General features: G+C 44.6%; 1 protein-coding gene across 1 annotated transcript in view; it reads left to right on the forward strand.

Moving 5' to 3' along the window:
* RUVBL1 (RuvB like AAA ATPase 1) overlaps positions 1-24,993 on the forward strand; it is a 396,640-nt gene that overhangs the window by 94,131 nt on the left and 277,516 nt on the right. The gene's annotated exons all lie outside the window — the stretch shown is intronic.

The following is a 24,993-nucleotide window of genomic DNA, read 5'->3' on the forward strand; positions in this document are numbered from 1 at the left end:
GATGGCAGCTGCTGCTTTAGAAATCCTAATTGAGGGTGCGTGGCCAGGCAGGGCACCATGACGTCATGCCTGCTGTAAGCTCCGGGATGGGCCTCGATATTACAGCTTTTTAACTCCCTTTAATCCCCTAAATTTGGACACAGAAGTTGCGGAGAGTACCTAGTGTCGCGGCTGCGACGGGATGTGTTGCTGGCAGTTGCTGGGGAGCTGTCTATCCCGAGTTTGAAGCCTACCGGAGAGAGGCGGATGGCGCGCAAGATGGCGGGCGCTGAGGAATCGTAGTAACTGACTTTGGCCTTGGAGAAGTAAGCAGCGCCTGAAAACTGCGCGGGGCGGAGGAGAGGTGCGCAGCCGTGAGCTGGGGGGCGCCGATGTGGAGGACTGATGGTTGCAGCCCGAGGCGAGGGGTGTGATTAGCGGCGGGAGGTGTGGAGAAGCCGTGGCGCCCTGCGACACCCTGTGAGCCCAGCATAAGTTAGCCGGAACGAAGAAGCAGACCCCCAGTAAAACGGGCTGGACTATCAGAGGAACGGGCGGCTGGAGGAGTGAAGGCTGGGGGAGCGGGAATGCGGGGTCCCGCAGTCTGGCCGTTTGAAGAGCAAAGCCCAGGAGAGAGGCGGGGCACCGAAGCGAGTGGTCCGGGGAACTTCAGCGATGGAGTGCTGAGGAGCGGATCGAGCCGGGGTGCGCCTCCCCCTGCCCACGAGTTGTCGGCTTTGGCTCTCTGAGAGGAAGCTGCGGGCGGCTCGCGCTGGGCTGCCTGGGGCCGCCGACTCCATGAGGCTGGAGTGTGCCTGGGGCTGAGGAGCGGTGTGGCGGTGTTTACAAATACAACTGCATCAGCTCGAAGTTAACCTAGGAGCTGACAACCCCGTCTGGCTGCTATGGAAAATGAGACCCTGATGTAAGAAAGCGTTTGGGTGCTGCATGAAAAGATAGGTGATGGGGGCACACGCCTCTGTACACTGATTTCAAGGGAACCTTGAGGAGCACTCCATTATATTGCGCATCTCCTCCCTGGCGATGCCCAAAGCAGGAAACAAGAACAGAGGGAGCAAAATTACAACTTACCTGACCGCAGCAGCGCCTACTCCACAGAAAATGGAAACCGTGGTGGCAGAGGTTCAGGCCTCAATGGGGTCTGACTCAACCCTTGATCCGGCCCTATTCAGACAAGAACTAGAAGGGATGCTGAGAACACTTAAGCAGGATATTACGACGGCAATAGCAATGGAGATTCAGTCCTCGAAGGACTCCTGGCGCGGTCCATTGCGGAACTGAACTCCAACTTGAGTGGTCTCGAGACTAGGGTGGACGAGTTGGAGAATATGGCATGTGAGCACGAGAGGGACAATGAGGACCTCACCAAAAGGGTGCAGAATGTGGAGAGCTATCTGGAGGAAATGGCGGCAAAGCAGGCGGATTTAGAAAATCGCTCAGGGAGAAATAACATTAGGATCCGAGGGGTGCCGCGACAGGTCCAGGACCAGGAACTTGCTGAATATGTGCGGGATCTCTTTAAGACTTTGCTGCGAATTCCAGATTCTGAAGAGCTGATCCCGGACAGGACCCATCGAGCATATTCCTCTATCCAGCAAAAGCGTAATCTCCTCCCTGATGTCCTGACTAGGGTCCACTTCTTTCGGCAAAAAGAGGAGATAATGGTGGCGGCTAGAAAGGCGGAAAAGATGGAATTTCGTGGCTCTGCCATATCATTGTTTCAGGACCTCTCGCCATACACCTTGGCAAACCGCAGACGCTTGCAGAAAATCACCTCCTGGCTACAAGTGAAAAAGATCTGCTACAGATTGGGATACCCGTGTAGGCTACTGTTTGAATATCAGAACCGCCCCTGCAGCATAGGCTCTGAGGGAGAGCCTGAGGAGTGGTTGCAAAGTGTTGCGGGTGAGACAGACCGTGCAGGGGCTGTTGCGGAGGGAGAGCTAATGGCTAGCCCCACGGTGAAGGATAAGAGGCGAAGACCCAGGGGCTGGACACTGATTAAGGCACGCAAGATACCGGACGTCATTGAGCAGAGGGGCAGCACTCCCTCTGGAATAGATGGTTAAAGTTAACGTGGCGAGCCCATACGCTTCAACAGGGAGTTTAAAGAGGTGATGGAAACACAGCAAGCTGGGTGAGTGATGACGGCCGGGTGCTATACTCGGTAACACGTAACTGCCTGTATATATGGAAGATGCCGGCAGGAGGTCTTATGGGAAGTGCTGAGACAGGGTCGCGGAGCCTTCCAGGGAGGATGGCCACTTGTATAAACTGGGTTAATGCAGCTATAGATTCGCCGGCTCTAGACATGGCCATTTGGTGTCTGCAGAAATGGGACAGGGTGTGGACCCCGAAATGATTGACTACGAAGGCAGCGCAGGTACACTGATAAAGAGATCTGCCTATCTCAGATCAGAACATATAAAAATGGCACAAGGTTGTAAAGGGATGCATAGATATGCTCATTGGCTGCGTGATTATTACAAATGTGGGGATATATATGGGAACGATTTTGAGATCTGGAAGTTGGGGCCCGTCTCACGGATTATGCCCGACATTGTTACCCTAGAAAGGTCACTGTTCGTATCAGTTATGTTACGAGTTTGGCAAGTATTTGAGAATCTATATTTGGTTATTTTTCTTCTTTTCGGTTTGTCTTTTGGGGAGCCTGATCATCGAAGGTGATGAGATTCGCAGTGGTCTGCAGTGTTCGAGGTGTTATGGGAGCTCTCGTGGAGTGCCTGATTTACAGCAGAGGGCGATAGACAGGAATTTGCTCCTGGTTATGCTGGGACCTTTTTTGAGTAAGAGGAGGTGGGAGAGAGGGGAGGGAGGGAGAAAGGGCATTTGTAACTAGTAAACTTGATTGGAGAAGGAAAAGGCGGGAGATAAGGATAAGACTATGACCACCCCAACTTGTTGCTGTCTCTCTCTGAATGTGCAGGGGTTGAATTCCCCGATTAAAAGAAGGGCACTGATGCACCGCATGGCCACCTTAGACTCCTCGATCCTGTTTCTTCAGGAGACTCATTTCGGCTTATTCCAGCGTAATAGCAAATTATACCCCATAAAATTCTGCACCTCTTCAGGGAGTAAGATAGCTGGAGTGGCCATCCTGGTTCGCAGAGGAATCTCCCTAGGGGTCTGTAAGACGCTGAAGGATGTGGGAGGCAGATATGTCTTAGCAGTAGCTGATCTACAGGCACGGAGGGTGATGCTGGTCTCTCTATATGCGACTAATGCACAGCAGGATATGTTTTTTGAATCTGTCTCGAAGCTGCTGTTTGAACATGCGGAGGGTGAAGTGATAATTGGGGGGATTTCAATGCTGTAATTGACCCTCTGATGGATAAGACTCTCCCCCCGATTAGCGCTGATAAAAAGAATTTTCTGGCACTCGCTACGCTCCTGCTGGAACATTCCCTTATAGAGGTGTGGAGATTCTGTCATCCAGGAGAGCAGGAATACACATATTATTCTGCGGTGCACAGAGGATTCTCCAGGTTGGACATGTTCTTGGTGTCCGATAAGTTAATAGCCCAAAAAATTGACCTTGATATATTGCCCAAGGCATTGTCAGATCACGCCCCGGTCCTGCTCACGTTGGCTTCTTTTCAGGCCCAGCCCAGCCCACCACGGTCCTGGCAATTGAACAAATTCCTCCTGGAGGATCCTCAGTTCTGCTTTTGTATTTCGGAGGCTATTAACCACTACTTTAAGGAGAATGAGACAGAGGCACTGCCATATACGAAGATATGGGATGCGGCGAAGGCTGTGCTCCGGGGTCAGGTAATTGCTTACTCTGCAGAGAAAAGTAGGGCCAGGAAACAAATACAAGCCCAGCTGGAGTTGGAGCTCCGGGAGAGGGAAGAAGCACATAGGTGTAGACCTACTCAAAGTCGGAAATGAGAGGTGAGAATGGCCCAGAGATCCCTTGAGACCCATCATATGAGCCGTGCAGCGTATGCTATGATGAGTTAGGCAGTACTATTATTCTAAGGGTAGCAGCCAAGTTGAAACGACGGGCGAGCCGCAATAGGATTGAGGCACTGGTGGATGGGGAAGGAAAGAGGGTCACATCTGAGAGGGAGAAACTTCGAGTAGTGGAGGAGTATTTTAGGGCTCACTCGGCCCCCCACCAGACAGATGTAGGTATGGCGGAGGGGTTCATACGAGAAGCGCATTTGCCACAGCTGCCTCAGGCAATCCGCGAGCTCCTAGAGGAGCCAATTACAAGGGAGGAGATAGAAAACGTAATTCGCTCCCTTCCTCTGGGTAAGGCCCTAGGACCTGATGGGTTCTCAAATGAATTCTATAAGATTTTCAGGGCTGAGCTTTCCCCTTATTTGACAAAACTGTTCAATAATATCTGGGCAACGGGGCTGATCTCGGAGTCTATGGCAGATTCCACCACGACATTAGTTTTGAAACCCGGGAGGAATCCGATTGAATGCGCGTCTTACCGCCCAATTACCTTGCTAAATATGGATGCAAAACTACTAAGTAGGGTGATAGCAGGGCGCCTTGGGGAGGTTCTCCCGACGCTTGTGGAGAAAGATCAAACAGGGTTTATACGGAATCGTTCGACACAAGATAATATACGTCGGACGATAGATTTGATAGCCCTAGCCCCTAGACTGCCAGGTAAATTGTTGCTGTTCTCATTAGATGCCCACCGGGCTTTTGATAGTATGTCTTGGGGTTGCTTACAGTTGGTGCTAGAGGGATTCGGGCTTGGCCCTAGATTCTCAAGGTTAATCCTTTACAATTATCTGTTTCCCTCCACTAAAGTCAGAGTGAACTCGAACATGACCACAGCGATCCGTATATACAGGGGCACTAGGCCCCTGTATATACGCATTATACAGTAGGCCCCTGTGAATTTGCAGGACAATGCCATAAAATAGCATTATACTCTGATGACCTGCTGTGCTTCCTAAAGGACGCAACTAAGGCCATCCCGCCCCTGATGTGCCTATTGTCCAATTTTGAAAAAAATTCAGGGTTTGGAGTGAATGCAAATAAATCTGTGGGTATGGCATTGACTGAGCTCACAGAGAATCTGGCGGAGATACAGGCGGCCTTTCCCATTCCCTGGTCTTCAACAAACATTCCCTATCTAGGGATTAAATTGACCCCGACCTATGCAGGCCTATTTAAAGCGAATATACCGGCACTATTTAGAGAAGCTAAAGAATGGCTTCGTCGATGGGATTCGCAGGAAATGTCTTGGTTAGGCAGGGTGAGTGCGGTAAAGATGTCGCTTATCCCGAAGCTCCTATATGCCTTCTACTCGTTGCCAATACGGATTCCCGAGAGGGATCTTATAGATATGCAGAAGGAGATGGGGCGCTTTGTGTGGGGAAATAAGAGACCTGGAATAACCTATAAACTTTTGACGAGAAAGGCGACACAGGGGGGTATAGGTCTGCCTTCGGTTCAGCGCTACTATAGAGCGGCACAGGTGGCCCCTATGTTGGCCTGGGGGAGTCCCGGTGAAACTCCTAAATGGCAGGAAATAGAGCAGGAAGCCTCTCTATTGATGATAGAATATTTCCCTTTCTTGCCCAAAGAGGCGCGTAACTATCAGGGGGGACCTCTGCCTACAACACTTGCTACGCTCCAAAGCTGGGATAAGGCGAAATTGCAAAGAGGGATAGATTTGGGTCTGGGTCCACTGTCCCCTGTGGCACAAAATCCGGCATTTACACCGGGATTGGCTCCCAATTCATTCCAAGGGTGGGAATCAAACGGACCACTGAGTCTTAGGGCCTTATACGTAGACCAGGAACCACTGACATTCCAGGAGTGTAAGGAGAAGTTTGGGCTGTCGGAGTGGGAACGGTTTAGGTACATACAATTACGCCACTGGCTGACTAACAGGGAAACTCGCCAAGCTGTCAGCAGAGTGCCATTTGGTATAGAACTGAGAATTCTTGAGGGACAGAGCTCTCATAGATTGGTGGCTTGTTATGGCCTAAAAAATGTCTGAGGGTGAAAAGCTCCCCTACATGTTATCGTGGGAAAGAGAGCTGGTGGGTTGAAATTCCAGAGGAAGCATGGCAGCACATATGGCATAGGGCCCACAAGAGCTCCAGATGTACATTGGTAAAAGAGAACGCAATTAAGATATGCTTCCGTTGGCACTTCCCGCCGACTAGATTGCATGCCATGAACCCTGGGTATCCGGATACATGCTGGCATGGGTGTGGAGAAAAGGGTGACTTGGGGCATATGTGGTGGCATTGTGCGGTCATCCAAGATTACTAGTTAGAGGTCCGTTCCAAGATCAAGGATGTTATGGGCACGCTGCTTCCTATGGACCCGCGTGTACTAATCCTGGGGGATGTGCCGGAGGATGGGTCCTTCCCGATATCGGGGTCCAGAGCAGCCTAATTGCGCAGCTACTTATGGCGGCACGAATCACCAGGGCGTGATTTTGGAAGGCGGTGGAGGGACCACAGGTGGCATATTGGTGGATGAAGGTGTGGGAATTGATGGGTCTTGAAAAGTCCACAGCCATACTAGAAGGGAAGCTATCGAGGTTCAGACGGATCTGGACCCCTTTCTTGGACTATGTGGAGGATAGGGAGCAGATGTACTTTAGGCAGATCTGATGAGGCACTTTATGAACTCCTGACAGACTTGAAGCTGCGTACTTTGCACAGAACTGATATGGTTACGAATTGCACAGGCTCCGATTTATGACATTTTTATTTTTTTCCGCTGTTTGTTTGTTCATGATCGCACTGTTCTCCAATTGATTTCATGAATTGTTCTTGACTTAGTTAAAGTTGAATTGATGAACTGATAATGCAATGTTAGATGGACTCGAGGGAAGGCATTCTGGACTGAAAATTTGATGAATTGACATATGTGCTCCTTCCCCTTGCATTATTACTGTTGGATTAATTTGTTTTCTTGAAAATGTATAAATAAAAAAATTTAAAAAAAGAAATCCTAATTGGACTGGTTTTCGTTTAGTTGTTTTGCGTCATCAGTCACAAACCAAGATAAACTCCTTTGTTCAGTCCCCTTTCCTCATTACCGATGGGTTGTCCCCATTTGGGAACAGAACCAGAGTCTTTTTTTCAGCATTAAAAAAATATATATATTTGGACAGCGGGTTTGGTGTGCATGCGTAGAGTTTAGTCCCTCATTTCATGACCCGCCCACTGGCTTCTCCTTCCATTCAGTTAAACCGCGCTTGGTGGGACAGGCAGCCTCCTAAGCATGTAGGTTCCTGCCACATCACTAATTAAGAAACAAAAATATTTTATTCACTCAGTGCTCCCACTAATCAGGGCTGGAGATTGTGCCCCAGTAGTATAGTTTTGTACGTCAAGTGATTGAACCATTTCTCCCTCAGATCTTCATGCAGTGTCTCTTCAGGGTCTGTGCCCGACCAAGTGTGGGATCTGTGTGTTTTCTGCAGCGCTCTTTCCTTGAAGGAACTAAGTTGGTTAGTGCTCTTGAGTCTTTCTTTAAGAATCATCCACCTCAGAATCTAAACAACTGGGAAATGTTGGCTGGATTTATATATTTTGTTTGTTTTACACATACAGGTTAATTAATGATGCATTGGGAAACGAGCCCGGCTCTGTGCTCTCCAGCGCCCAACTGTCTTCTCTCCTTCCTCGCGCTCCTCTCCCCAGACTCGCCTATGACGCGATGCCAAAGCATGATGAATCCCAGCACTACACATCCCCTTTCTTTCACAACAATGCTTCCTCTGTTGGTTCTGCTGTAACCTCTACTCGGCATAGTCGCCCCGGTAACGTGGTCTTCTATAACACCTTCCCCATCTCGAAGAGGACAGCGTACTTGCTGATGTGCCTGACATGGCAGATCTTCCACTCCCTTCAGACGGTCTCGAAACCAGCAAAATATATGATGTACCAGACAAGGAATATTCTCCAATCCTTTCAGACAGTCCCTTTTCCATCACCCTTTTCTATATTCCACACCCTTCCATCCTTCGTCCTCCGCGCATGCTTAAAAACCTCAATCACTTCAATGGGTTTAGACCATCGACAGCCATCACCACGTAACATTCCTGGCAATCTGATTCTGACTCAACTCCCCACCTGAGGAACATAACGTCTCCTGAACTATCTTTCCTGGGCAGCCTTGTTCTTCAATTGGCAATTTCTAATCCTCTCTTCCACACCACACAACTTACCTCCACTCCTGACACAACCACCATCCATCCAGGAAAAAGTCTGTTTATCCACTTTCTTCCTCTACTATGTTCGAATGGGGGAGATGCCTGTGGTGCAGTGCAGAGTAAATCTATGGGCACCAACCGTTCTCCTCACCATTTCCTTCCATTCCTTTCCATTGGACAATACCCATCTGTTGGCTTCCTTAATTATCCTATTCTACCTTTCCACAAACCATTAGTCTGGGGATGGTATTTGGCACTCGTCTTATGCACAATAGCGCTCTCTTTTTCAAAATACATTTCCATTTCTTTTGATTGAAATTGAGAACCATTTTAGGTGAGGACCACACCTGGGTAACCCTCCCACAATTACTCTAAAAACTCAATTATACTCTTTGTAGTGACATGAGCTTTCGTCTTCAGCTCTACCCATCTAGTCAACACATCCACAACCACACTGCAGTACACCTGATATCCTTCACTCCATATCGGCCCCATCACATCATTGCCAATTTCTCCCACGGTCTTTCAGGTATATCCGTCAAGGCCATGGGACACCGCTCACTCACACACACTTTGTCACTAAATGTGCAGATTACTTTATTTTCGATCTGTGCATCACACCCTGGCCACCAATAGCTGTTCCTTATGTGCTTCGTCTTCACAATTCCTTGATGGCCTTCAAGACCAAGACATATCTTCTTCTTCAAACTCTGGAGGTATCAATTTGTCCCCTCTCATGAGACTACCATTACACAGGTGTAGTTCATTTCTGAAGTTCCATGGCCCTTCAACACCCGGCTCTTTTGGTGTGGCTTTACTTAATTGTCCTTCTAACAAATCCTTAATTACGATTTGTAATTTTTCATCTTTCTCCATTTCACTACGCCACGCCTGTTTTGAAATTGCAGATTCCCATACTTCACAAATTTGTTATTGCTCCTCATCGTCCCTTCCCATTTCCATACTGTTAGTCATGTGTGACAGGCAGTCAGCAGCATCATTATTTACTCCTGGGGGTATCTGGACTTTGCATTGAATACCTTTCCATCAAATGCATTTGCATCGCAGGGTTTGCAACGAAAAGATATGCATCGAATGCATGTTTTTTGGGGGGTAAAGGGTTAATTTTTGTTGTGGTGGGTTTTGAACGGTAAAAAATAGGGGTTTGTGGGGGGGGGGGCCTACCCAAAAAAGAGAAAAATGCATTTAATGCGCATTTTTTCATTGTAAAAAATTAATGGAAATGTCCCTCGATGCAAACAATTTGATGGAAAGACCATAAACCGCTCCTGGGATATATAGATAGATATATATATATATATATATATATATATATATATACATATATATATATATATATATATATATATATATATGCACAACACCGAATGCAACATTACTGGCATCCGTGTAAATCGCAATCTGTCGAACCCTCTCCCCCCTTTTATAATTTTGTTATGCTGGTACTAAAACTTGTTTAATATACTGAAACTCATCTTCACAATTGACACTCCATGCAAATTGTACCTTCGATCTTAGTCAATTTCTTAAGAAACTTGTGTGATCAGCAAAGCCTTTGATGCCTTTGCTATAATTTTCAGCCATTCCTAAAAATGTTCTTACTTGATCTTTACAGTTGGGCCTTGCCATTGTGTTAACTAGCTAGTTCTTTGGAGAAAAACCCTCTTTGGAAAATACATGACCCAAATATTCACCATCTCCTATCAATCTTCAATTTCTCCTTGCTCCGTGTCAATCCAACTCGACATTTTCTTGAACATTCTCCAGTCTTCCATTGCGCTCTTTTTTTGTTGTCTTTGCCTTAAATCAAAACGTCATCCTGGAAAAAGATTACACCCTCTTCTCCATCAAATATTATGTACGTGACCTTTTGGAAAATGGAGGAGGCCGAAATGAAACCAAATATATCACAAGAGGGGTTAGCCGCCTAACGATAGTTGAAACATACTCATTGTTCTGTATGCCATTATTAGAAAAAAGAGGTGGTTGTGGTGTTAACAGAGATCACCACTGGTCCGTACTTGTGACTAAGTCTAAGGGACCCCATGGGGTAGAGGCTTCAGGCACATTCATTTGTACATGTAAGCACAGAACTGAAAGAAAGTAGTAAGCTTTACGTAGTGCAAATTTATTACAACAATAAGCTGTAGGTATCAGGCCAACAACAATCAAGGTAGGGTAACTTGATACCTTAAGGAGCAAACAAATAACATTATTAAAGCATGTACCCTAAAAAGGTCATCTGCAACATTGAGTTTCCAAAAGTGAGTTTTCCCACATGTAGTTATACTTCAACAAAAGACACATTCGTTGTAAACTGAAGAGTATGGGAATCAAGAAAAATCAAAAGATGACATAGAAATTCATTTACAACAGTTAGATAAGGTGCAACATAAAAATAGACTTGCTTATGTTTCACTGCAGTCTAATAGGCACGAATTTCTAGTGTAAGCGTAAATATGTAGAGGAGATGTTTGTCCCTCTAAGGTCGAGACAAGTCCTATATGTTTTAAACACTAGTCTGTTCACTATGACCAACCCTTGGTCTCAGTAGTTATTTGAAAAATGCAACCAAATGGCATTCTGTGATACTGAAATAATCCCTCTGGTGTAATAAACGCTGTCAAATTGTGAGATTCTTTGTGCAGCTTAATCTGGTGATAAGCCGACAGAAGGTTGAGTGTCGCAGAAATTGTGCAGGACCCATTGTGGCAATTAATTCCTGAATATTAAGCAGCCGGTGCTTCTCCGGTATGACATGTTTAATTAGTTGCTGGAGATCCACGCATACCCTTAACTTTCCTGAGGGATTCTGCACCACCCCTGGAGGTGACACCCATTCTGAGGCATCAATGCTCTCCATAATACCTTGCTTCTCTTATTTCCTCAGTTCTTCTTTTACCTCTTCTCTCATATATAACGGGTACGTAGTTTTTGTGCAATTTGTTTGCATACTTCTTTCAATAAAATGCGATTCGTGCAGTCTTTCAGGCATCCAATTACTACTTTTGAATGAGTCATCTCCAGCCATTTTCTTCTGCTGATTCACATCTTCAATTGCAAACACTTTTTCATCAGAATTTGGATCCAGTCGTACCTTCAGGAGTCTTTGATGCCTCCAACTCAATAGCGAAGACTTGCCCTTCTTTGATACCTATTGGTCCTTCATCATGCCTCCCTTTAAAATCAAACTTCGCTCTGATCCAGCCGAGCAACTCAATCTTCACCCCACCATATGCCCTGCGGTTTATATGTACTTCATGTAAATAGTCACGATTGATTCTTTTCCACACTCCCTCTGGAATTAGAGTGTATTTAGCACCGTAGTCTGCCATCATCGTAATCGGAGTACCATTAACATGGACCATTGTCATTGGGCTATCCGTCGTATCTTCATCCGCAACAGCCGATCTAAATTCTTCACTCTCATCCCGATCTTCGCCCCAATGCAATTGTTTCCACAGCACTTTGCTATGTGACCCTTTCCCTTACAAATCCTATCTATCATTGTTGATGCTGGACATGCTGTACTGTTGGCAAGATGTGAGGGGCTGTCACACCTATTGCAGGTTCTGAGCATTCTCCATCCTATTGTGCTTTGACCGCGGCCTCATCGTCCTTCCATTTTAAGCATCCTTCCAGAGCCCCTGCTCATTTTCTCACTGTTGTATCTGAAACCCCTGCCATCATTACTCCATGTTCTCACTCCACTCTGGTTATCTATTACTGCTACGGATTCATTACTTGGCTGTGGAATGACAGCTCCAGGTTTGACTGCTATTTATTTTACTCCATCCTCTAAGGTCTTTACACATTTCTCTGTATGTTCAACCTCTTTGCCGATCCTTAATACTGTTTCCAACGGTGGTTTCTCTTCTGCCCACAGCCTTTCACTTACTTTACTACTTCTACATTCCAACATAAATTGGTCCCTAAGTCTCTTGTCTAAATTGGTGATAACATCTGTAGGTTCTTGCTAGTTTGCTGTAAAGCCTAGATGTATTGCTTTGCACTCTCCCCTTCCTGTATGCGTTTACCAGACTCGTACCGTTCTAAAATTGTACTCATTTTCTTTTCATAATGTTTTTTAGTTTTCATTATGGCCTTCTCATATTCATTCATATCCTGACCCTCATCCACACTTAGGTCTGGCTAAACCTCAGATTTCTCCTGCCCAACTGGTCCTAGGTAATGTAAAAACAAGGACTTCTTCCAATCTACACTGTAGTTTGTGCCACACACTACGTTGGTGTAGTGCTCGAAACAGTTTAGCCATCTTTTACAAGGTAAGGATGGTTTACCAGCCTCCACTAAAAACATAGCTGGCGGAGGAACACTGTGCAGGCCCATGTTTCCATCACCTCTGTGAGTAGCCGTGATGCTACGTTATACAAGTTCTCATTCACTATGTCGTATTTTATTCTTCTTTCAGTGAGCAATTACTTTGTTCCTATCAGGCTTGCAACAAAACAAAAAAATGAATGTTCACTGGGATGAGGAGGAGTGGGAATGTTAAACACAGATCATAACCTTGCCTGGCTTCTGAAAATTGCCTCTCGTCATGTGATTTCGTCATGTGGGGCTGGGTGCTTTCCTTTGTATTGGATTTCAGTAATGGAGCTTCCTCCGTATCCCTTGCTACAAAGGCGCTCCCTCTATTTCAACATCAGGGGCGCCCACATTAAATCTTACCTTGGTCACGTTGCTGCAAGCCCACCACCTCACTTCATGTTCTTGCAGCGGACTGTTTGCAGGCAGCGGGGCTCGCTCGCTCGCCGCTCCTTGAAGTAAGCGACTGGGAAACATTGGCTGGATTTATGTGGATTTATTTTACAAAAACAGGTTAATTAATGATGCTTGGGAACGCGAGCCATGCTCTCCAGCGCCCACCCATCGTCTCTCGTTCCTCGCGCTCCCCTCTCCCCAGGCAGTACGATCTCCTTTGCGGGATTAGTTAGGGGTGAACCTCCCAAAAATAAATGTAAAAAATTCGATGGGTTTTTTCGTTAATAACATGGTGGTAAAAAACCCAGCGAAAAAACATCCCGCGATGAAATAACATGGAACCCCTCCAGGCTCGCCCTTGCATAGTCATAGGTTCTACGGCGCGATGCACATAGCATGATGAATCCCAGCACTACAGTTATTCAAGGGCAAGTAGAGAAAAGAGCTGGAGGTAAGTTTTTCTTATTATTTTATTTCTCCTTAGCACCCTGGACCAGTGACTACCTCCCGAGGGGTACTGGGTCTGGGAGGTTTCCTAGCGAGTGTGGTTTGGTTGGCCAGCAAAGTACAGATGCCTGTGAGGTTCCCTCTCATGGGACCAATATCTGCCTCTGAGTTGAAGGCTCCTCTGAGCATGTCACCAGTGGGTCTGTCGAAGTTGTGCTTTGGCATACTAAAGCCCACAAAGTGACACTAATACCAGGAACACTGTACCTGAGGGCCATCGGCCTGTCACTGGCAGTCACCCGGCAGTTCTCCATCAAGTTGATAAATTGGTCTTCGTATACCTCAGCCATTTCAACCCCTCTATGATTTCCACCTGTGATGCAGATCAGAGATGTGTGTACGATAGTGGGGCGTTTTCAGAATGTTCCTCCTGTTGGAATTTCTTCTGAACCTGTGGTTGGCTCTACCATGGCTTCTTCCTCTGAAGCTTTGGTGACTATATCATCCGAATCTAGGGGTGATTCTGTCTCTGTCCTTGCGAGGACTGCTGGATCAGACAATTGCTTGCCATGACAACTGAGTGGACTGTTCATCTGTATCTACCATGTAGTCCGGTCCTCATTTTCTCTTGGTCTTTACAGACATGTTGGGGTGAGGACCATATTTCCAGGTCTATTTGTGCAGAGCACTCGCCGCAGCGAAGTACAGAGGATTTATTTTTCGATGTGCACTAGATGCTGATGACTTCTTCGGCTATGTAGAATGACTTCAAAGGGTTTATAGCGGAGGTAAAGTCCTACTCAAGCATGGAGGTTATTGGGTAAGATTTTCATAGTAATGGTAAATCTTCCTGACCTGTGTCAACCCCAGAACATTTTGCTTTACTGGTGGATTATTTTTCCTTATACCTTTTGTGAGTGGGAACCTTTTTCCACACTCACAGAATCGTTTACTCGTTTCATGGGTGTCATTTTTTAGACTCTCCATAGTGTCTTTTATAAGTGATCCTCTTTGACAACTTATTGTCAATGCGTGCCTGTTGATGCTGGGTTCCCTAAGGGGCTCCCCTTTTAACTTTCCCTGCCTAACCTGAGAGACCTACAGTTCCCAAGGGTAGAGATCTTTATGGATTTTTATGGTTATACCAGCACACCCCACCTTATGTGGAGTGCTGGGGATATGCAATGTATCCCCTTTCACACTAAAACTGTACCAATTCTGTTACAGGGATAAGCTTACCTTCAATGGCTGGTGGCAGTGATACTTTTTACTAATTCGGTGCACCTTTACTGCGGGCTGTGTTCACAGCTGCAGTAAAAGCACCAAAGGGTGCTCATTTTACCACCATGGCCCGTGTCTTGTTTATTCGCCATTTTAGTGTTTCTTGTCCTTCCTTCTTCCTTCCCCTGACATCCAGGGTGGGAAATTCCTTTGTGTGTTTATCTTCGGCAGGAGTACCCTGGACTCCGCGCCCAGGCTCCAGTCTCTGTGAGGGCAGGAAGCGAGGGAGGAGTTCAAAACTCCACATCCCTTTTGTCTTCCTCCTTGCCTGATGGGGACAAATCCCAGTTGGGGGCTTGCTGTCCTGACTGGACAACCAGACTGCCCGTTGTTGTAAAATGCAGGGGGAGAATGCAGACGTTGTGCTGTAGTTCCTGTTAAATACTCCAAACCAATACTCCAACCCTGGAAACTGAAGACCAGTCGACCACTGGAACCAAAACCGAAGAGAATGGAGGAGGAAAAGCGGCCGAGACGATTTCCAGCGATCAGAGAACCTGCTGTGTGAACCGGAGCCTGCTGTACCCCTTCTTTCCAATCGGCTTGGGGACCCCGTAACGACGACCCCGACCCAGAGCCTGGTGAGACCCACTAGACCCAAGAAGACCTGCATTTTGAGCCATCTCACGCCGTGCTGCGACCTTGCAGGCTGCAATACCCCAATACCCTGGGAACTCGAGCCATTTTGCACTGCACTGTCTTCTGAATCTCGCTGAAACTTCAAGGGCATCCTACTGGATCATCAAGTCCGAAATGTCCCCTCACCAGAGTGCTGGACCTTTGTAACAACGAGAAACCGACCAGCAATATTCTGTCTTCTGTGCTCCTGAAAAGGCACCAAATCCACAGAGCCGCATCCAGCCATAAGGAAAACCTTGCCTAGAGCCTTCCCCGTTGATCCCTGCTGCAAGTCCATTACAAGGTCCTGTTTTCAGTTACCATGACAAGCAATCTACCGACTGGGTTTTTGGCTGCGGATTCTGAAGTTTTCCTGCTGCAAAATGCAAAATCTTCTTCTGTGCTGAGGTAATGTGCTAACTTGGGTATTTACTTACCTTAAGTATTTTGTGATTCCTGTGTAGTTGCGGGATGTTTTCTGTGATTGGTAGGCCTCTCGTCCAGTTCACCCAGTACCACTGCTGGATTCTTCCTACAGTGTCTTCTGTGAAGCCCCTGGACCCTCAACTAACTAAAGTAAAATACTCACCTGTTTGTGCAGTCTTCCTAAGGAACTCTGACTTTTGCTTCTTAAGAACCTATCCTGACATGGCCTGTTGGAAACTAGACCCCAGTGACCCTCTTATGCCATTGAGAACCCTCATGCTCTAAGAATAAGGGAAAGCTATTTAAGGGATTGGGCCTTTTGCCTAGAAAAGAGAATACGCGTTTAAAAGGTATACTTGTAATAGAGTTGGTGGGTAACTGTAACTCTAAGAGTGAACAGTTACAAAAGTTCTTACTTACCTTGATTGTGTTTTGCACTATTCTGAAAAGCATATGTAACATCTTTCTTTCCTTAAACTGTTTCGCCATTCTAACAGAAAGGAGATCTAAGGGTATATTGCTCACCTGTGATTTGGTTGTGCCTCTTCCCAAAAGTAATGCTGTTCGTTTCACTTTATTATTCCTGTTAGGATAATTGTATGAGTGTTCCCCCAACTGGGTCTTGCTTCCCCTGACTTGCTGTTAGCCTGTTTAGAATAAGTCTGCATTAGGTTTTACCTACCTAGAATAACTGAGACATTCATAAGTGTAACCTTGAGAAGTGGAGTTTGTCGTAGTTCGTCGGGTCAGTAGAAATCAGCACAGGGCCTGCCAGCTGCAGTGAATGCTCGTTATTACCAGCGGACCGGGATCAGGAACGCGCCTCCAGGTAAGAAGAGTGGCCATGAATAGAAGAGTGTCTGTTATGCTTGACGCTATGGAAGGAAACCAGCACTGTGCGAAATCACTAAATACGCACTCCTCTATGGAACGTGCAAGGGATGTACAGCGATTTTCAGGTGAGGGGGAGGGAGTGAGACCGGCGTTTGAAGAGTCCCCATTGCAGAACCTTGAGGCAAAATCCCAATTCGGGGGTGTGTGGGGGGACAGTGCAAGGGGGAGAGGCGCAGACCCTCAGTCAGTCACTGAACAATATTTCACTGGCAGGAGCGGTTGAAATAGTGACTGATGATGAATCTACCCTGAAGATTCGTCGTGGAGGGCAAGGAGACGGCATAAGTGATACCGAATTATGGATCCAGCGCCAGCAGTATCAAAACCTGAGCTAAATGGGAACGTTTCTCATGCACCTGTGATGGACCCGGGCGAAGGCCATAATGGACTGGAGCGGGTCCAAAACCAGCCTCAAACAATCGGTCTGGAGGCTGAGTTAAAGTTGCAAGAACTCAAGAATATTAAGGATCAGAAGGATGAGGGGGATCGCTCTCCAGTGAGGGGTAGAAATACGGATCTGGCAGCCCACTTGTCCAAAGAACTAACAGAGCTGACGATTCAAATGGCTCAGCAGAAACAGTATTGTGTGTGAATGATTGCTTGCATTGGACAAGTCCCTAAGATCGGCTGATAGAAGTGTAGAATCAAAACTGCTAGAAAATGGACTAGGAGCTCGCCATCCAAGAGAAAAAGAGCTCTGTTGTGGGGGAATCAGTTTACTAGCCGACGGAAACTTGGGACTTCGAACCTCAGTTTAGTTTATTCATTTGTATTGCACACCAGACCCGAGGGTATGAGGGCGCAGGAGCAACAAGGTTATTCGCAGCTTGGTTACATGTTACAATGCAGTACAGTAATTACAATGGTTTTATGGATGCAATGCAGTTAATACAATGGATAATAGATGATTGAAGCAGTCATGAAAAGGCAAAAGTTTACAGATTTACAAATATACATATTTACAGGTAGGTAGTGGTGAGGTGGGATGAAAGGAATTAGCGGTCATTGTTCTTTATCCAGTGTATGTAGTTACGTCTGAAGTGTGTGTAGGTTTGGGGTGTTCTTGGAGAAGGTGGTAGGGGGTTCCAGTGTTGTGCTGCTTTCACCTGGAAGCTGTTGCCACCCATTTTGGTGCGTTTGAATCTGGGAACCTCAGAGGGAACTCATGAGGGAGGGGGTCGTCCACTGCACAAAAAAAGCCATTTATAAGCTGGGAAGAAAGCAATCAATTGGAAAGAGAAGGTAGCGTTGTATTTGTATCTGAGGATCCCGATCATGAGATGGAGGATAAGGATGATTCCTCGACCTGATTGTCGGTCTCATCAGCATCCTCCCACCAGAACTCTGCGAGTGCAAGTAGAAATAAAGTGTGAGGAATCCCGGCGAACTGAAGAAGGTTGCACTTCCAACAGATGATGATGGCATCCCTATCAGCCTCATTAACATCATATACAAGGCATTATCCAACACTCTACAGGATCAATCCACCCGTATCATGACTGTCAAATAGGATGATTGGGCTAGAAAACCTGGTGAATAAGATGGATACCAGATTGGATAAAGAGGTGGAAAATTCCATAAATAGGCAAAATCGCCTGTGCGATCTTGCGAGGAGGGAATCTGACGACAAATCTTTGTTGATGGATGCTCTCTTAGCCGATTGTAAATGGATGCAAGCTCATTATAAAAAGGAAAGAGCCCCCTCCAGTAAGCCATTAATTGAAAAAGAACAAACCGCGTCATGTCAGGAGATTTTAATTTTGCCCAAGCCGATTGAGTCCTTGAAACCGATGGACGAGGAAAATCTTTTCAATGTTTAAATCGACAAAGCCTTCAGTTGCACAAAAAGATGCATCAAATTGTATTAAAAAAAATTAGCAGCAGTAAAAAAAAAATCTGTCATTGAGATCAAGATCTTTCTTAAGAAACTTGTGCACCCCACTACCGACGGACAATAGAATATCAACTAAACGTGCAAGGAAAGAGCTTAAGCTCTCACTGGTGGAAATGGGGGGAGAACGGCTACAAACACCAGATTTTGAAACTAGGGAAGAAGCTTCTGCTCTTTCGGAGAGAGTAGAGGAGGATGACGCCTGGAAGTAGATGAGCAGATCAGAATGGACAGAAATTGAGAATTAATTGGCCATTGCGACTCAACCCTCAACCCTCAATTCTACCCAGCCAAAAATCCATCATTAAATCTGCGGCGGAGCAGGGCGCGAAGGAACCAGTGTGATTCAGACCCCTGGAAGATAAGCGAATGAAAGGCTTGCAAATGGGGGCTTCTAGGAAACTCTCAAAGCAAGAGTAAAAATACTAAAAGATCATGTTAAAAGGTGCCCCTGCTGAATACTCTGAAGTTGTATCTGGAACAAATTATTGTGGGACTCACTGCCCCAATTTTAAATAGGATGAACGTGCTGAGACTGCTACATTGTATCCTTCCAGTTCGACAGATATCCACAGCCGATATAAAAGTTGTGGAATTTGTACTTGAGAAAAGGCCTGAGTGGGTAATGCTCCATTTAAACTCGGAACAAAAAAGTACTTTTTGCTGTCACAAAATGAGAGACTCTTTCCGTTAGGATATGAAATAAGGGGGGACGTGGCTTGACGCTGAAGAAGATGGATGTGTAGATCTGTCACTCCCTCCCACTTTCTATTTACAAACGGCATTTGGTGTGTTTCTTCACTTCATCTTTCCTACCTTTCTGCTGCGGCTCAAGAAATAGCTCTGCGGGTTGAATGTGGAAGTTCCGACGCGTGCCTGCATGTTTGAAGTCTGCTCCACGGAACGAGTTAACACGACCGCCTTCTACACCTTGCATGGACCACCCTTCGTGAAGAAAGGCTCGGCGTCAATTCTACCGTGGTGCGCCGGCTTCGGCCTCTGCAGCTCCTCCCTCCTCCTGTACGACGCCACCACAGGCGAGCGGAGTAAAGTGTACTGCTACCAGCAGTGATTATATGTGAAAGCGGTATCTAAGACTGCAATCAATCCTCTCTTCCTGTCATTTGGATTCATAACAATGAATGGACACACATCCTCTCCAGTAAACCCCTCTACCTCATCTGTCACATGAGTTTTTGGTCATCGCATCTATCCGCTGAATCTCACTCTATGCAGTTATCATTAACTTTTTATCACTACCTTGGTGGGACGGACGTTGTCTTAGCGTCTCTCTCCTTTTGTTTGCCATCTTTTTTTCTTTTTGAGGGCTCCGCAGGTGTCACCTACTCCTGCTGCATTATTTTCCCTTTTTTCCCATTTCCTGGTCTGATCTTTCTTTTTTATCCTTTTACTACATAAAATAGTTGGTTTTGTTTTTTTTTTGTCCCTGAGCTTTTTTTCCTCACTCTGTCTTCAAATATGTAGTTCTTGATCAGACCCCCTCTTCTTCTCCCTTATCCCCTATGTGGTTTCCTTTTGTGTCTTCCTCCTGGTATACGGGGTTACATTTGTATCTTTACCTCTTTGATTTTTGCAGTTGTTATAGTTTCATACCATGTCTCTATCACCATTCAAGTGTTAAATGATATTTAAATGTGCTACTTGGAATATGAAAGGTTACAACAAACCTATTAAAAGATATAAGATTATCTCCCATCTTAACAAACTCAAACCATCTATTGCCTGCATACAGGAAACTCATGTATCTAGCAATGAGGCTATGAAGCTCAAATCCCTTTGGGTCAAGGAGGTCATTACTAGTTCTGCAGTAGCTAAGAAAAATGGGGTTACCATCTTGCTTAGCAAAAAACTACCTTTTTAAAATGTTGGATCAGGGTGCTGACTCTAATGGTCGTTGGGTGTGGGTCAAGCTCAGGATTAATTCTGTACATGTTTCTATTTTGAATATCTATGGGCCAACCCTACTCGATCCTAATTTTTGAGCATCTGTCAAAAACAATTTCACTAATCTAATTGTGTGTGGGGATGTCAATCAAGTCCTAGACCCTTTTCTTGATCAAAAATCTCAGTTGTGCATTTAAAGCTTCCAAATCTCCCAAATCCTTTGTAGCTAATACCGTCTTAATAGATTCCTGGAGGCTCTCCCACACCACTCAGCACACCACACCACGCCACTCAGCTTTCAATCTTCGCCTCCCAACACTCTCCCGCCTTGACTATATTTTTTCCTCAAACACTTACTGGTACCATTGTTGACTCTACGATTTCCAACATTATCATCTCTGATCATGCCCCTGTATGTACCTCCTTTAATCTTGATGATATATATGACATCCTCCCGTTGTAAATAATTTCCTATTACAAGACCCGCAGTTTATTCAATCTGTTCAATCATTTTTACATCAATTCTACGCTGACAATCAGGACAGTGATACTTCTATAGTGATCAATTGTGATTCGTGTAAGGCTGCACTTAAAGGCCACATTATGGCTTACTTGGGAGTCTGGGGGGGGAGGGGGATAGATGCGTAAGAAGCTCCTCGATCCTTATTTGCAACAATGGCTGAAAAACAATATTACTGAAATTCCAACAATGATAACCTTTGAAAAGTTATGGCCTTACGCTTCCAAATTAACAATGAGCTTACAGATCTACTTACAGAAAATCTACCAAACATCTAATAATGCTGATAAAACTCTTGCCTCCTATCTGAAAACAAAAAAAGAAAGGCACTATATATCGGATATTAAGGATGTATCTGGCACCTCTCATAATCATCCTGATGAGATTTTAAACTGTTTAAAATTTTACGAAAATGTATATAGCCCGGATAACATTAACCCCCGATTCATTTCTCAACGAAATGAACAGATCCTACCCACAAATTGACCTTTCTTACTTAGACAATGAAATCTCACTCTTGGAGATCACCCGAGCTATCAAAGGATTAGGTATAGGTAAAGCTCCTGGACTGGACTGTTTTTCTACTGAATTTTTCGATAGTCTAGCTCAAACCCTTAATCCTAAACTTAAATCATTATTTTCCTACTTCAATTCCCAAAAATCCTCATCCGGCTCATTATCTGAAGCTCTAGTTATATTATTCCCTAAAGTTGACATAGATACCACGCTTCCCAGTAATTACAGGCTAATATCGCTCATCAATGTTGAAAACAAGATTTTTGCAAAAATTCTCGCTAATGGAATTGAACCATTCCTCCCTAGTATGATTAAATCGGATCAAGTTGGCTATGTGAAAGGATGCAAATCTCCTCTAATGCTAGACTATTATTAGATGCTATGCATATAGCTTCAGAAGATAAACAAGGATATTGCACTTGATGCAGAAAAGGCATTTGACAGGGTCAACTGGGATATGTTGTTTAAATCCCTCCAATGGCATGGCTGTGGCGAAAAATATTCATTTCTCTAGTCAAACTCTTTATTCCTGCCCAAAGTCTGCTATTTGTATTAACAGCCAATCTTCATCCTTCTTCCCCTTACTCATAGGTACCGGACAGGGGTGTCCCTTTCCCAAATTCTATACATTCTTTCACTGGAGCCCTTATTAGAACTTATTAGATCTAACAAAAACATACCCGGAATTATGGGCGGTGCATCACATATCAAAATTGCAGCATATTCAGATGACATCCTTATCCTTATTAAAAATCCCAAACTTCATCTCCCTAACCTGCTTCACACTATATCAATTCGGCCAGGTTTGGGGATATAAACTTAATAAAGACAAATCTGAGATTTTACCCCTTAACGCCTATTGTCTCAAACACGAAATTGATGCCTTTTGGTTTTAAGTGGTGCAGTGAATCTATTAAATATCTTGGCATTCATTTTGTCTCTACGATTCATCACACTATTAAACTTAATTCACAAATACTTTTAGATAAACTTAAAGATCTAACGTCCAGATGGTCTCCCCTTTATCTCTCATGGCAGGGTCGTCTAGACACGATTAAAATGCTTTCCCCAACTATCCTATATTTGCAGATCCTTTCAGTCTCATTGCCTCTATCCTTTTTCAAGCCTATATATTCAGTCTGTCTTAATTTTCTATGGGGTAATAGTAAATATAAAAGAATTGCTGTTGCTAAGTTAAAAGCCTCCTTTGATAAGGGTGGAGTCAGGTTTCCGGATTTAAAATTATATCACTCTGCTTTCCTCCTTAAACAGTCCTGTTGCTACTCATCGCCTGATGTATCTGATGTCCCCTCTTGGTGTATAATTTCATACCTCATATTTATCAAACTACTCCTCCACAGCTTTGTCAGATCCCATTAACGCCTCCATATTAGCCTTGAAATTATTTCTTTTTCCTCACACTGTCCCCTAACAAGAGCCTCTCCCCTTTTCTTTTGTACAATAAAAACATTGTAATCAACAATAGAGCCCTATGTCGGAGATCCTGGTTGAAAAAAGGCATCAGATTCATTCAATAAATCATAAATGGGCCTTCTTTTTTTTTTCCTTCCAACAATTGCAACACCTGTTTTCTGTTTACTTTGCTGATTTTTTTTTTTTTTTAATAAACTAGTCAACTCGTGTCTTGATGTGCTCCAGCATTTCTCAGATATCCTTTCACCTGATGCCTAGTGACTGCTGCAGTTGACTATGATATCCGAGGTTACAGCTTCTAAATTCTATAGCATCCTCTCCTCCTCAACGTCTGTGGTTGGGTCAGTCCGTCTATCATGGGGGGGAAAATGATTTTGGTTGCACTCTTAATGATCACACATGGCCCCTTGCACTTTCTAAAATCAAATGTATTTCTGTATCAGCCAATATTAACCAACATCTGTTCTTTTTCATTCACTGAGCGTTTATCACACCCGTAAAACTATCAAAATCTAAGAAAGACGCTAATAAGTGTTTTGACATGTGGGTTCACCCCTGCCTCATATAAACATGTTTTTGACTGTCCTTTTATTTTAGGATTTTGGCAGGACATATGGAAATATCTCAGATTAATTTTCAAGATTGATGTTCCACTTTCTTTCCTAAATGTCTTTCTGGGTAGTCTCGCCATCAATTCCAATGTTCTGCTTGCCACAGCCAAACTTTATGATTTATTCATTGTTGTCGCTTATAACTTATTACAACCAACTGGAAAAACTCACAATGCCTTACTGTCAGAGGATGGTGGAATAACATCTGTTGTGTATGGCTAATGATCAAAATTCTATTCTCAAATACAAGGCCAAATGGACTTTCTTTATTCGTTATTTAGACTGTTTTAATGCCTCTTCGCATGGAACCTGAACCTGTGTTTTTACATTTATTTGTTTTTCGATTTCTCATTGACTGTGGTACCCATCTGCTAATTATGCTTATACCACCTTTATTGTATTTCTATGAACTGCTTATGTGATAATACCTTATTCTACCCCCCTCTTTTCCTCCCTATGTGCTCCAGTATGTGTCGTGTTAGTCTCCCGTTTGTCTCCCCTTATGCGTTTTTGGTTATCTAACACTGCAGAATACTCAACCTTAACATTCTCTTAATTACATGTTGTAGTTTATCAATTCTTCTAAACTTATATGATGGTTTTACATATAGTTCTATTATATAGTTCAACTTGTTGCATTTCATGCCCATATACATTTCTGCATTGTTCTAAAGATGTATTGTTGCAAAACCTCCATTAAAAACCTTATTAAATGTTTTTTAGAAAGGATATGAAATAAGTGAGAAGATTAGAGAAAGCTGGACAGAGGCGACGGACTGCAGGAAAAAAAACAGAGAGGAGGGTGTGTGAAACTTAAAAAAGGGGAGAAATTGGCAAAGAAGCAAATAAGTGAGAAAGATCCAAAATCTCGTCTTTTTGTTGCCGTTAAAATTAATTGTGGAGAATATAAAGGGAGTTGTGCAGAAGGACTCAAAGGAGGAAAATTCATGGGATTGGTTAGCCGGTGTGCTGGATAGGCCAAGCAAGAAATAGACTAAAAACCATCCTTTGAGAGAATCCCTTCGTCTTGCCTCATGGGACACGAGAGGATTTTGGTTTTTATTCCTGGAATAGTCCCTCTTGTTGGAACAGTTTGACATATTGTGTTTCCAAGAAATATGGCTCTGTAAAGTTCCCATTTGTGAAGGTTTTGCAGCTTATCTAAATCCTTCTCCGAAAGGAATCAGCGGGCGCCCCTTCTGAGGCCTTTTGACACTGATTTAAACTGGAGTCTGGCCTGAATGTAACTTGCATTGAAAATCCTAGCCCCTTCGTACAAATCAGGTCTCTCAAAAAATCCTGTGTTAAAGGTCCCCCCCACCTCCTAATTAACATCTATTGGAGAGTGAATATGAATAAAGAAATTAAGTTCCTAGACACAATGAGGCCGGTGGACTAGGCAATAAGGGACGGGGATGACACGAGGATTATCAGATGTGGTGACTTGAATATTAAACTTCTAAATAAAGAAGGCTGCTCTCTGAAAGATCAGGAGTGGGAGGAGAGAGCACTCAAGTGGATGATAAATATGAGA

The sequence above is a fragment of the Ambystoma mexicanum genome, chromosome 2p (genome assembly GCF_040938575.1).
Source record: "Ambystoma mexicanum isolate Mex_15411 chromosome 2p, UKY_AmexF1_1, whole genome shotgun sequence".
Lineage (NCBI taxonomy): Eukaryota > Metazoa > Chordata > Amphibia > Caudata > Ambystomatidae > Ambystoma > Ambystoma mexicanum.